The sequence below is a fragment of the Labrus mixtus genome, chromosome 10 (assembly GCF_963584025.1).
Source record: "Labrus mixtus chromosome 10, fLabMix1.1, whole genome shotgun sequence".
In the NCBI taxonomy this organism is placed as follows: domain Eukaryota; kingdom Metazoa; phylum Chordata; class Actinopteri; order Labriformes; family Labridae; genus Labrus; species Labrus mixtus.
The window spans coordinates 8060225-8075687 of NC_083621.1; the positions used below are offsets into that span (position 1 = coordinate 8060225).

General features: G+C 41.7%; 1 protein-coding gene across 2 annotated transcripts in view; it reads right to left on the reverse strand.

Moving 5' to 3' along the window:
• The window catches only part of LOC132981810 (A disintegrin and metalloproteinase with thrombospondin motifs 2-like), a 110713-nt gene that overhangs the window by 27494 nt on the left and 67756 nt on the right, over positions 1 to 15463 (reverse strand). The gene's annotated exons all lie outside the window — the stretch shown is intronic.

A 15463-nucleotide genomic window follows, 5' to 3' on the forward strand; every position in this document is an offset into this window, starting at 1 on the left:
GTCTTCAACTGTAACAATATGCATTTTGTACCCACAGTACTGATAAGTTAAATAAAATACTTGTGTGTTTTTGATTTAGTTTATTTAGTGACTGAAAGCCTCCAATGATCCACAATTTAGGGTCCTGCAGTGGAATCTTCTATTCTATAATTACTGAGGTAGTTTGATGACTTCATTCCTGAACTCTCTAATCATTGGACAGTGACACAGCACGTGCGTACGATCTGCATTTGTACTTTCACATTTCTGGGAAACATGTAAACGTTTATTATTACATTTTTGAAGGTTTTGAACAGGTGCATCGTATGTCCTGTGCATTATATTAAATTGGATAGCTCTTTGCTTTGCAGAGATCAAACATGTTTGAGCTTGCACAAAGAGTTTTTGACATTCAGCACTGTCCTTGTAATGTCCCATGTCTTTACCGTTACGTAACCTAGCCCATATTTTTTATTCATCTTTTTTTATTTATTTATTTAAACCACTTCAAGTGGTCCGCCCGAGTCTGGATCCATCTTTAAAGTCAGAGCGTTCTGAACATTTTTATTGTTCACATCATGTACTTCTTTAAGATCCAGCATGTACATGTCTGCATGTCTTCCTCTGCTTTCCAAGATACAAATTGACAGAATGGAGCACGTGTGTGCCTAGTATCCGGCCGTAACGGGTGCGGCTATCCTACACAGATCCTCTCCTAATCAACCAACTATTTCTACTCCCATCTGAATAAAGGCAGCAGATGGTGCTTGCTATACACATGGATTAGGACATGCCCACCCTGCTCTTTTCTTGGCTTGCTACATGCTGGGAAAAAAAAAAAAGCAAAATATACAAGAAACCATTTTTTTGTTTTGTTTTGGAAAGCAGCAAACTACAGTATCCCAGATCGCTAATCATATCTCTGTTTTTGCCTTCACTGTTGAGTCAGACAAATTGTTTTTATGTTATTTTCTGCAGGCCAGACTCCTAAATGACTGTATTAAGTGTAAGCGTTTCTTTATTTTTTTTTTCTTGGCAAAGACTTGGAGTCAGTGAGGATACAGAAGATAAATCATCGTTTCTCCAGAGCCAAGGCCATCCTTCCCTCACTCGCTGTCTCCCTCATCATACCCCTCCTCTCTCTCTCTCTCTCTCTCTCTCTCTCTCTCTCTCTCTCTGGTATGTGGACAGAGACCTATCATGATTGTATGGAAGCCATGGAGGGCCAAGTCATATAATCTTAAACATGTAGTCTCAGTCGATTCAACAAAGTGCAACCCTCCCTGATTCCATCAAAGGCCTCCCACAGCCAAGGATGACACACAACACAGCGGAAGGAGCGGCGCGCGTGTGTGACTGAGTGTGTGTGCCGGCCCTCATATGTGAGGAGTGCGAAAACATTCGTAATTGGGCTATAAATCACTGTTTCAGCAGGAGCTTTAATTTAGTTGCAGGGCTGTCCAACTGTAATGGATCTGCTGTTTTTTGGCGGTGGAGCTTTGTTTGGAGGTGTGCAGTGGTGAATTAAATCAACACGTGGCATGAGGGGGCAGTTTGAGCGTCCGTGTTTGACAAATACTCTTAAAACAAGCCGGTTAGTGGAAACAAAATGGAAGATACAGTGAAAACAAGGGGAGAGAAGAAAAGAGAGAGAGGATCTGCCACCTTGTCTCCCAATCAGCAAGGGGCATCCCGCTTTCCCACTCCCTCTTATGCAACGTTTCCAAGGCAACGGGCTCATGGGTAAAACAACGACCGCGTGGCTAATATTGGCTCCTGAGTCGCGAGCAGAATGGATGTTGAAGTCTGAATATGATCCCATATCTGCCCACATTCCAGTGAGTGACAGAATACCCACACAGACTGATAGAGAGAGGAGCAGGAGAAGTGAGGGGGCAAAGAAGGAGAATCATTCAGAGGAAGACGATGTGAGAATTTAAAGATTTTTGCTGCGCTTACTTTGGCTTACACACTGAACATTTCTTCTCCTTGTTAGTAAAGAAAGCTGTATTTAAAGCTCTGTACTTCACAACAGCCCTCGTCTCTTCCTAGTTACATTTAACGAGCCTGATGTCATAACCACACCATCTGCTTTTAAAGACAGGTCCAGATATTTTTACCTTTCTTTTTGCTTATGTAATGTGCAGAGAAAACACAAAACAAACACGGTTGTGTTCTCACTTTTAACTCTGCTCTTTCACAAAATTGCAGTACCTTGAAAAGAGTCAATGAGACAATGTGGGGACATTGCATAACATGGGGCCACAGCTGTATGTTAAGTAGAAGGAATAATGGAGACATAACTCAAAGCCGCGGCAAAGTACAAAACAAGAAGTGAGTGAACTAAAGTTGGAAGAAGCTTGACCAGGTGGCGAGCTCTAATGATTGAAATCTCATTGCGCCTCTGTCCTTGCTTACCCTTTGCTTGAATGTTAAGCTTTCCCTGCTTCAGCTGTGTGGGAGCAAGGTTTTTCAGAGAAACACTGTGGAGGAAACGGGTGCAAGAGCGATTGAGGGTGGCGATGAGGGAGGTGAGAGGTAGAGCTGAGGGGTGTGATGGATGAGAGCGAAAGATGAGCAGAGACCAGCAGGACCTTGAGTGTTGTGAGCTCCGCTTCAAGCTGTAGCAGCGATCAAGGATAGCATGCTCCTGAAGAGCATCCTGCAGAACTGTATCTGTATTTATCTTTGCATCATTTTTGTGTTCATCTTGTGTCAGTGTGATGGCACGAGGAATATATTCCTGTAAGGGGACATATTATGAAAAATCCAGTGTTTCTGAACATATATTTGGGTATCCTGAGTGCCTACTGACCCACAACATGTGAAATAAACCCATCTCACTTTGTTTGTAGTATGCATAAGTCTTACAACACAGAGAAAAATGCTCTGTTTAAAATTTGCTCTCCTTGTGACGTCAGGTCTGCCATTATTATTCTCCCTTGCGAAGGAGTGAAAGGAAAACCAGGAAAACTGATTGCATTTAAAGACACACACACCAAAACGGAGCGTTCTGAGAGAGCTGGTTTATCCGGGGTCGCAAACCTCCTCTGGTGCTTGGTTCACGTTATAGTTTGACCAAAGCACAGCACAGGAATAGGAATTATATTGTATTTTATTGTATATACCAATATTAAGTTTCCCATGCAAACTACATCTGGTATAGCCATTCAACAAATAAAGCAGAATGCTAATCATCTAAGAAATTCATCAACATGTTTGTAATAGGAAAAGTTATGCTTTTGGTTAATTTTGTTTGTTCTCCAACTAATTCCAGAGTTTGTTCACAAGCAGCTTTAATCTGCTCACCATGCTTCTATTCACTTATATCATTCATACACACACATGCTAATCCTCCTCTCTTAATACACACAGCTTGTCCCGCCCCCTCTCCTACAATGCTCAGTTTGTACTTGTAAACTTATAAATACACCTAGGCTGGCGCACCTTATAGTCTATGCGTGGAAAAGTCCGTAGTGACACAGTCTCCTCCCCTTTTCCCTGCACACCTGCTTAAATACATGTTTGTAAGGGAGAGAGAGAGCTGGTGCACAAGTGATCCAGACTAATGTCTAACGGATACACATCTATGAAAATGTTTGCTGTGTAACATACAGGGGCATTGCAAACACTATTGTTAACATGTGTGGCATTTTACCGCATGAGTGCTAGACTTGCGGGAATTTAATACTTTATGAGCAATTCCCGACACTCATTTAGACCCTGGTGTAATGAATTTCAGCCCCCAAAATTCCAACTCAAAAACCTTCTTGTCCTCTACTAATGAAAGTTTTCTTTACACCCAGTCACAGTCTACATTTAAATATGCAGTCATCTGTTTCCCCATGTACACTGTCCCTCCATCTCTACCATCTCATACAAACACCCCCCCTCCCCCCTCCCTCCACACACCGTCCTCTCCCTACAGGTTTTCTCATTCAGGTGGGGTATGGATCGTGGCCTTATTAGGAGACAAAGGTTCTTTGTCTTTCAACCTTTGCAAAATGTCAAGAATGTCTCGTTGCCCACCAAAAACAAGGTGGGGAAGAGAGGGTGAGGGGGAGAAAGGACAGGACATAAACTACAACAAGACAGAGAGAGAGTGGTGATGATAATTCGGGTCATGCCACAACTTACTGCTCTGGTTAAAGGTGACTTTTAGGCAGCCAGGTGTGGCACATGACACTGCTCTTCACTCTCCTCTGCACTGTATCAGTGCTGTCACACTTGCGGAAAACTCCTTAAATATCTCCCAATATTTGCAGTATGTGCGAAAGCAAAGAGCAGAATTTTTCAATCAGACTTCACCTGGAGTTTCTCCTGCCGTGCCCCCTAGTACTTTTTCAGCGACAAGTCCAAGTGAGCTGATATGAGAACGCAGCAGGATATTATCCAGAGAATTCACCTGGAGGGAGTGGGAGAGGGTGTTGACATTTATATCCTGTGACTATTGTACGCTGCAAAGACTGTATGTTGTTCTCCACTATTTTGTTGATATTGTGATTCCGTCAAACTCGAGTAAAATTGATATAAAGGCAAATATTCCCATAATATCATCGTGTAGCAGACTCTATTGCCTTCGTCCGCTACTTCTGCGTCGTCTTTTTTACGTCACGTCTTGCCTGAAGAGTCCGCCCCATCACATGACAGGAATAGTCCCCCGCTGTGAGATGCATATGTGAACAGTCAAGTCAGGAGAAATTCAGGAGCAGTCTTCCTAAGATGAGAGCCTGACTGATACAGGATTTATGTGGCCAATAAAAAAAAAATATTTTAGAGGTTTAATATTTACATTAAGATGTACTATTCAGCTGAAATAACAGTACTCTTTTCCTTATGTGGCATATGCTACAAGCTATTTCCCCTGATATGAAAATGCAAAGTAACGTCAGATGGCTAACATTTCGATAAGGGCTCTAATTTGGATGAGTTTGCATTTAAAAGATTGTTCATTATGACGTCCAACAAAATGAAGAGCCACACAACCTATTTGTAACACGGAGCCCTGTGGATGTTATCGTGTGCATCAATGTCGACTCATTCAATGCAGTATATGGAGGAATTAAAATACAGTGAATTACACGGTGTCATTTTGTAAATACTCACACTCACACAGAAACACACACATAACCACATGGTGATGATACATTTATTTAACAGGGTTGGTTGGCTGGCAGTATGCTGTTTAACAGCCATGGCCAGTTTGCCTTTTAAAATAGAATAAAAGAACTAAAATAGCTAAGTCAGACAATAAACACAGCAATGATCCAATCAAAGTCATTTTTGACCATTTACTACTCACTACTGAGATGGCGAGGTCAGGCGTGACCAATGTCGAACAGACTAGTCCTTTTTTTTTTTAAGCAAACATCAGCTTTTACCAACAAGTCCAGACACCCAGTTAAAGGTAAAGCCAAGAATGACTTTAACACAACACACATTGTTAAGTCTTACACAATAAAGTGGAGGCTAGATTGAGAAGAGAAGTTAAGAAGAACTTTATATTTACAGTATGAGTAGGAAAAGTCCTGGCTTCGGGAAAAATGTGAGATTATTTGGTGCATTTGTTGAAAAGATGTTGAGGCTTACTGACAAATCTGTTGGCTTGTTTAAAACGTGACAATTAAGAATTTGTCTATTATAAACGAGTGATATCCATTTTTTATTCATAATATAAAATGACTGTACTCAAGTGACAGTGAGGGTGTCTGCCTACACACTTCCCTCAGCAGTGATACAAACATGTGTTGTTATTGTGCATTTTGGATATTATTGTGACGTCGTGTTGCTTAGGCAGTAGGCAGGTTGTGGGTTGGGGGGGGGGGGGGGGGGGGGAGGTATGTGGGACTTGAACTCATTAGTGCTCACCTGAGTTCAAGGCTGGCTGTCCACAGGGAGGCACAGTTATCCTCACATGTGAACTAATTTACTTACAGACACGTCTCGGTCACATAGCTCAGGGCATGGACATTTTGTCTCCGCTGTGACAGCTTTATGGGCTGTCATGGTGATGAGTGGCTCAGGCCGGCGGACTGTTAACACCGCTGCTAGCATCTGGGCAGGTAACAACATGCCACGCTGTCCCACACAATGTCCCCGTACTGAAGGCTCATTATTTCTAAGCTGCCATATGACAGCTGTAAAGGCTACAGAGTGTGGAGCACATACTGAACTACGCTTCCTATAATCATACCGCCGTTAATTATTTAGATTGGCAATCAGCGATCTAATTTTACACGGACAACTCCCTAAAGACCACGATAATTATTCATACATCAAGCGCTGAACTTTGCCACTTTATTAATAACTGCTTTAGGTTAAGGCTGTTTATTTATAAACATGATTTCTATAATGCTGATGGGATGTTTTGAGTGTCCAAGCATTGACTGTGAGTTTCACTATATCCAATACCCTGAATATTTAGTATACCTGTAATGTATGCAGGGCTGCAGAATGCGAGGCCGCCAGATCAAATAAGGTCTGTTGTGATATGAAACTTACAGGATTCACCCTCCTGTATGCACAGTTTTGTAAATGACTCTAAATCGAGTGAGGCTGTGGAGATCCTCTTGTTGCATCAATAATGACAGCAAAGAAGAAAAGCTCATGCAAACACCACAAACACAACTTAAAAACACAATAATCCAATCACAACCATCCACAGAGGTAATTTTGTCGGCAAAGATCAATCACGTCCCCAAACTCTCTCTCTCTCTCTCTCTCTCTCTCTCGCTCTCCCTTTTGCTTCGTGGTCAGAGAGCTCAGGGTAAACTGGAGAGCCTTAGTGTCCAATAAGGCAGCAAAGCCAGGATGATATGAGGCTTACAGCGGGTCTCATCTAGTCTGAAACTGACCTGTCTGAGCGCCCGTCTGCCTTTTCTCTCCTCTGTCTGTCTACATCAGAAAACCAGACTTTTATAAAGGTCTCTTATGAAATCAAAAATGTTGGAAAACATCTCGAGCCCCCGACAAGGCAGCGAAGATAAACACATATCAGCAGCCATATGCAGAGTGAAGCGTTCAAAGACAACGCGTTAACTTCACCTCTTATTAGTCTTAACAAGCGCCACTTCCTGTCAACTGTGGCCTGACTTGTATTAATCTAACTGTAAGAAAATTAAATGTTTTCAAGAGAAGGATAAATAGAGAGAGGCTGACAGAGAGGTGCAAGGTCCAACTCCCAGATTACCCATAAATCTCAGCAGAGACACCCGCATGCTGGGATTGAAGGGTTTGTGGCCCCCTTGTCACCTTTGTCCCCGACTCTGACTGTCACCTCCTGTAACCTCACCCTGTAATCCCACGGTAAATATCAAGCCCGACTGCAAATGATGATTATACACAACTCATTTCAAACAGAAGAAATGTTTGTGGGAAGACTACATTTTGTCTGGATGGATTGATTCAAAGAGGAAATGTTTTGTTGAAGAAAATAAGGAATGTTACCTTTTCCGCTCTACAACATTTCGTCTAAATCACTGCAGCAGTTTTTATATTTATGTCCAGCAACTCAATAGATGTGGCCTTGGCAAACTCTTTGAACCCATCGGCCCCCTCTGCTACTACTCTCTATTCGTTTTATTTGCACTCTTTGGATTGATTGATTTTGTATTTAAGTGGTACCATACAAATTATAGTGGAGTTTTTATTAAAGAAAACATTTTAAGGTATTTTAAATTCATTTTTTATTATTTTAATTATTTTAACATTCCAACAACATGACATCAAAGATACCCTTTAATAATCCTTCTAGGGGGAATTCACTTTTACACTCTATTGTTGAGTCATGTTACACACACACACACAGGCTGAAATACACACACATGCACAAACAGGATCGTAAGGACATTGTCACTAATGGAGAGATGTCAGAGTGAGGGGCTGCACATGAAAGAGCGCTGTGTGAAGCTGATATGTTATTATCATCTTAAAACAGTAACGAGGCACCGTTGTCAGGACAGAGTTCCCTGTTTTGCAGTCAGCAGACAGAGGGCCACTTTAATACTAATACTTCTATTAGTTCAGTTTTTCTCTTAGCTGCTAATTGCTTCAACAGAAACGTACTTTGTCTGTCTGCTGCTGATATCTGGATGGTTGGAAGGACTTGGCGGTTTCTGTTGCTTTTATGTAAAAAGTTAAAAAAATATATATACTGGTATATATTATTGTTTCCTGTCTCCTGTCCTTCCTGCTCATATGCTCATTTCCTCTTTTCCTTATCCTCTGTCTGAAGAACCAGAAGAACAACTACCAGCAGCAACAGAGACACGCAGCACTACAGGCCTGGTGACAGACCAGCCAGAGAAACATATGTCAGCCTGAGTAACTGATGGGCTGATGGGAGGAAGGAAGTGAGAAAAAAAGAACAGTAAATAATTAGATAACTCCGACACGAGGGTCTAACCATCTTTTGAAAGATACACTTTCAGAAACATTTGAGATGTTTCTTTTTTCATTTTTCAGTTCTATTGGAAAGCAATATCTTTTTTATTATTATTAGCACATTTGTTAAAGAGAAAACTGAGCTAGTTTGCAACAAATCTCTGATACAGCCAATTGACCATGAAATAGACAATTTATGCCACCATAAACAGAACTAAGACATTGCCTACTTAAATATATACTTTAAGTGCACACGGCTCCAAACCTACAGCCTGATGTGAAACAGATGTTTTAAAAAGGGTTAACAACTGTTGTGTATCATGCATTTTACCCTTGAAATAAGGGATCTTAGCTACTCGTAGTTCATTTCTTGAGTTGATAGATCATTTATTTATTTATCTAAACATTTGTGTTTCTCTTTTTCTAATGACCTAGACCACAGAGGTTAACACCTGGGAAATAGTAAAACCCACAGGTGGACCAGTAAATGCATGTCCCTCAGGCAAAGCCAGTGGGAACAGCAAACCAACAAAGGCCACAACAACAGCTCCCCAGTGAATGACCCACATAAACACCGGCTCACCAAACGGGCTACAGGTGTCTCAGTCGACCACCTACAACTGTTCCTTTATGTATCCTCGTCTTTTCAAAAAGCCTCTCCTTACCTGCGTCTTTCATTTCCTCCTTTCTTCATTAAATGAACTTTTAAGATGCTTCGGAAAAGGCTAGATATGAGGTAAGAGTGGGTGAGAGAAAGAGGGAGTCTATCTTAAGGTGTGAGACAATATGTATGCAAATGTTCTCACCGAGATGCTCACCAGCAGAGACGAGCCCGAGCCAGACTGTCACAGAGAGGCAGGATGAGGATTCATCATCTAATATCCCCTCATCACAAATGATAATGATAAACACATAAGCCCTGCTGTAACATAGTTACACACCATCTCTAACACATCTGTAGAAACAGGGTAGTAAATCAGGAGAGATATTGTATTGTTTTTAAACAGTTGATGCATGAAGGACACCAAAGACTTAAGACACATCACGGTTAATAATAATAGAAGTTCTTGCTTTTTTTTTAAACGGTTTTGCTCTCACTCTCAAAAAGAGGTATTGATGCCTAGTCTGCCCACAAACACAGAAAGAGTTGTTTTAACTACAAAGTGCTGAGGCCAGACGGGAGAGAATTAATAAGGCACTAGAGTGTATCGCTGTTACTAAATTGGCGGTGTTGCATAACAAAGTCCTCAGAGCACTTATCAATGAGGCACAATTAAAAGAGCCATTCATCATGCTTACATTCAACAGGGAGCGGTGCTGACAGAGAGGCTGATCAAATGTAATCAAAGCCGTGATCGGCTCTGTTAGTCGGCTTTAACAGAGGCCAAGGCTGACACAGCGGAGGTATGTTGATGCAAAGATCCCACACCTTCCCGACTGGCTCCACTGGACAGGTCAGTTTTGCACGTCTGTCAAACAAACACACGGCTGCTGACGCAAAATCTGTGCAGATTAAGTCACGACAGGTGGAGAAAAACAGGAGAGGAACAGATTTAGAAGTCAGGCTGCGAGGAAACTCCTTAACATGCAAGAGAAATAACACGTATAAATCCATCTTTATGCCCTCGGCAGTCATCAGTAGGAGCTGCTTTATTTGAAGTCATGTGCTGGTCTGTTGATCGACAGTTCCCCCCCCCCATTTTTTTTTCAAATCGAAGCTCAAATTATCACTGCTTTGTTGACCGAGAAAGATGGAATATTAAGGCAAGGATGCACTGGGGGACAGCAAGAACTAACCCATAACTGTGCACATACAACTTCCTCAGCTCTCAGTCCCCAGAGGTGACCGTGATAGCACTGTGTGAGGCCACAACCGCCCCCCCCCCCCACCTTCCCAGGCAGATGGCTAATCAATGAAGCCTCTTCCGTGTAAATGTAACTCTATACTCAAGCCCAGGACATGGGAGCTACCAGCGAGGCCTCTCTCTCTCTCTCTCTCTCCTAATGAAGCTCCCTGGTAATCAAATCACTGTACACACAGGCAGATGGCCAATAAGGAAGCAACCATCAGAGCTTTTTGAGGGAGCCACAACCAAGTTTTTAAACTACCAATATGTTTTTTTTTTTTACCTCACAACTGACTGCAGATGGGGCTACATAAATTAAAAAAAAGAAGTGCCCTCACAGTCTTTATACTAATGGAATTTGACTCCAAGACTGTAAGAAAAACAAGATAATATGCTGCTCAATATGGCGGGTCATTCTCTACCCAGCCACTGACTGCAAACAACCAATCAAACAGATGATAAACCTTGGATTGATTAACTACAGTTATAATAATTATGATGGTGATCACATTATAATAACTATCATTATGCCAATTAAAATATATGCCCAATGATATGCCTCGTTTCAATTTAAAGCCGAAGTCATGTTTCAATAAAGTTGGCACATTGGCATCAGAAGAAAAACAAAGTTGTGAAATGCTCACAGTTAATGAGGTTAAGCGGCAACAGGTTAGTTACATGTTGTGGTATAAAGAGAACATCCCTGATAGGCTGAGTCTATCTGAAGTTAGGTTAGAGAGGCCTCAATCTATGAAAGACTGATGTATACTGCTGATTGAATTTGAAATTGTAATTCACATGAATTCCAAGGAAACTCAATTCTGATTTATGCTGGGATGAAACTCGTATTCAAAATAATCCCATTCATAGCAATAATCCTTCCCATTTTATAGGATTGCCTATGATCTAATTACCTTTCAATCAACATGTTGACAATGACTTATTCAGAAAAAAAACGAAGCATTATGGAGAAACAACTGTTGGCAAGCGATACAGATGACGGGCTCAGGGGGGCAAAACAGGCCGCTGCGTGTCCTCCGGCTAGATTTAATAAAGAGGGGTTATTATGAGGGAATATTTTCCCTGCTCTCCCAATCTGGGATCTGGCAGTAAGACCTGTCTCATTCTCCTCGCTCTGCAGAGCAAGTAATACCCACTAATCCCAGACACAGAAAGAGACTGTGGGGACGAGCGAGAGAAAGAGAGTGAGGGAGAGGAAGAGGCTAATGTCATTATTTACAGTTTTAATGCTAAGTCTGTCCTTCAACCATTCACACCGTCCCACCTTAGACCCCTCTGTGTTGCGCTGAGGGTATGAGGAAAAGTTTGGGTGCACGTGGGTGTGTGTGTGTGTGTGTGTGTGTGTGTGTGTGTGTGTGTGTGTGTGTGTGTGTGTGTGTGTGTGTGTGTGTGAATATATTTTGTTCCTGTGTGTGTGCTGTCACTAGAGCATGCCCAGCGTGGAGGTCACAGACCAAAGAGTCACAATCCCCAACAGTGTTCATTTAGACGGAGTTCATGCTGGTAGTGTGGACGCACGCACGCACGCACGCACGCACACACGCACACACACGCACAGACAGACAGACAGACAGACAGACAGACAGACAGACAGACAGAGTAAGCTCCCAGGCCCATCCCATCCAATGTGATGTAATGAGATATCTGCTGCTTCCCATTTGAGCCTCTTCATCCTCCACAGAGCAAAAACAACTGATGGAGAGCATGGGAAGGGGGATGAGTGGAGGAGAGGAACAGAAAAGAAGGGATAAAGAAAGGTTAGAAAATGAGAGTAAAGAAAGGAAAGTGGAGGACACGGGACAAAAATCAAGATTCCTCTCTTTCTGTCTTCTTCCCTCTTTCCGTTTAAGGCAGTAATATGTCTCCATCTCTGTCGATCCTGTTGTAATGGAGTAGGTCTCACTACGCTGCCTGAGGAAATTGCCTTATAGTCCCTCTGCCCCTCTTCTATATGTGGACACACATTCACACAAACAGACCAACACACACACACTCTCTCTCATGGCGATGGCCTCAGTGACACTGCTTAAATATTAATGACCTGGTTCTCTCTCATTAATAATAGCTGGAGCGCTGATTACTCGCTGAATACCACTATGTGTGTGTTGACATGTCCGTGTACATATGGAAGAGTGCCTACTCTCAATGTGTGAGCCAAGTATTTGTTCTGCCTGTCACTGGCGTATTACTCAGTGAATCTCTCTGAAAGGATTACTGACATTAAGGTAATCTAAATAAAACTGAATTAAATAACTGTGAAAATGTTAAAGGATAACAAACGGTGATAGATCTATTATCACGCTGTGTCCGTGTGTGAGAGGAGAAATACAAGGATTTTTTTTTTTTTTATGGAGGATGTACGGATAAAGACATGAATGGCACTCACATGCAAAAGAATCAAACACGGACACGCAACACAAACACACACATAGATGTAAAGGACTTACAAATACACAGAATGAGACACACAGACGGGCATTCGCTCAGCTAAGCCCGGCATGAGGCGTGTGAGATGCGGCTGGCTTAAGCTAGCTTAGCGCTAGACAAAACACACACATATATAAACACACATACACAGACACACACTAGTGCCAGCAAAAAGCATGAGTAGACTTCAGTATCCATCGGGTTGTAATGGAGATCTCTGTCGGCCCTGCTAAGAATAGAAACAGTTGTGAAAGAGAAAGCGAGGGAGTGCTGCAGGTAGAAAGAGGAGGAGTGTGATATGATGAGCGGTGTGACCTTTAGCGACGATGAGTCAGCAGATTACAGGAGCACATGTTTTTAATGGAAACAGTCCAAAATTAGGTGTTTTCAAACTTCAATTGGTATTCAGTGAGGTCTCACTGTTATACTGTTCCTGTTGTCCTTAGCTTGTCACCTTTTTCATTATTATTTTGGGAGCTATAGTGTACAACAAAAGCCGTGATTATTCCGCCTTTATAGGACTGCGCAATGTTCCAGCTGCTCGCATTGCTTATGCGAAAGGGTGTTTAGGTATTGTGTATGTCGGTGTGTGTGTGTGTGTGTGTGTGTGTGTGCAGCCAGCTGTGTGTGAACATATATGGCCAACGAACCTACAACATTCCCCGTCCTCTGATGAATTACACTGAAGTGAATTGAGACAAGGAGGGCGATGAATGAAAAGAAAGAATAAAGAGAAAGAGAAAAAAAAAAAGCAATCAGTGTTTCTTCAGATTAAAATGCAGTTGCAGGATAACATGTAGTTATGAAACTCTCCCCAATTTTTCTTAATCAACCACTCACTTAGAAACAATTGTCAGACCAATCTGCACATCCACCCAGCCCTCCAGCCTGCTAATTGTTACCTGCATTGTCTTGCCTACGGCTAATGTAAATCCGCTTCTTAGCACCGTGCTGATGTCTCATCTGGATTCCTGGGACACTGCTTGATGCCAATGTGTTAATTGGCTGATTATTAATATTTCATTTCTTTAAATACAGCACATCACCTTCCCCTTTTTTGACTCTGACCCTGCGCTTGCATAATGTATGAGCCAGGAAATATAGATGGGGGAAATTATTTTGCGGTTACCTGCAACAATATTGCTTTACAACATTCATTGTCAGAGGATAGAAGAGGTAAGTTTTGTAAACATTTACGGGTGAAAGAAACAAGGAAGGAATTGTCTTTTAGGGGGTTTAAGGGTTACTGTAAGAAGAGAAATTATGGATTTATAATTCTAAAGCTTTGGAGTGCTTCCATCTTGATTTAAATGAAAACACAGATAAAAAAAAAAAAAAAAAGTGAATTCAAAGTCATGCAAGCGACCACCAGGACCACCAGTGAGTTGCATCCTTCCTTCTTGATGTGTGGAGCATTATTTCTTCATTTATCTGGCTTGTTATGTTATCTGTTGAAAGTATCCTCATTTAGGCATCCTTTTAGTTTCTTCTTCCAAAAAGGACGCCAAAGAGAACAATAATGTTAATGCTGTGACCTGATGAATGTGGCTAGACACTAAGAATGGGAAACCAGGCTCATGTAAAAGAGCACAGGATTGGTATGTAGCAGTGGAAACTATTCCAACGTCCAACAAAACAAACATTTGCTTTGCTCATAGTGGATTAATGATGAATCTCTGTAAATAATAAAGAGGACTGTTTAGACCTGATCTTTTTGTATAGTGTCTTGAGATTACAATTGTTATGAACTGGGGCTATAAAAATCATGGTTCATTAACTGATTTATTTATTGATATGATTTTGAATTAACAAACACCACAAACTTATTCTAGCTGTAGAAATTGAAAGTAACTCAAAAATGCACAGACTCCCAACAGAAGTCAGACTCACACACACACACACACACACACACACACACACACACACACCTGGCAGCCCTGAGGCTACCTCCAGGACAGAACGGGTGATGGAGCCGGAAGAAGGAAAGGAAAATGCCAGGAATGGAAAAGGTTGGATGGGATGATATAAAAAGATGAAGGAAACGAGGAAGGAGATGTTCAGTTACATGAGTTCAACACAGTTCATTTGGTGGCTGATTTAGAAGTTGTGCTAACATAAAGCGCAATATGAAGTCATTGCAATCAACTGTTATTTTGTTTTCTGTGCTGTTGAATCATCAAAAGACGAGAGAATCCAAAAGCCGCTACATAAAGTCTGCGATGAGGATGACACATTCAACAAAACAACTGGAGCTGTGGAGACAAAAAGAGGAGACTAGATCAGGTATACCTCGTCTGTGTATCCAGGACACTCTTTTAAATTAGATTCTTAATCTCAGTGAGGTTTTCCAAGGGTTAAATACATTTTAAATCAATGAAAAAAGGCTGATGCTACATTAGCTGCTAGCACGACACACCCACATTTCTGACCAAAGTCAGAAATGTGGGTGTGTCGTGCTAAGTTGAATTTTGCGTAACGGAGGTGCCATGTTTTGACGAGGGTCCAATATCGACATGTACCATACATCTTTCTTTGTAACTATGTTTGTTGTATTCTTATTTTTAACATAAATTGTTTTCCACATGTTAATACGGACACGCGCCTCACATGCTCTATCCGATTACAAACTGAGAATTTGTGTTTTCAGGGTTTTGTTGCTTTTGACTAGAAGCAGCGTTGACATTTGCTCTGCAGTGTGAGAACCAAAACCTGGCAGTTTGACACAGTTAGGAACCCAGGACTAAGAAAGCAAACACAGTTATTATGAGTTTCTACCCTAGAGGCAGCACAAAGTAATTAAACAGCTT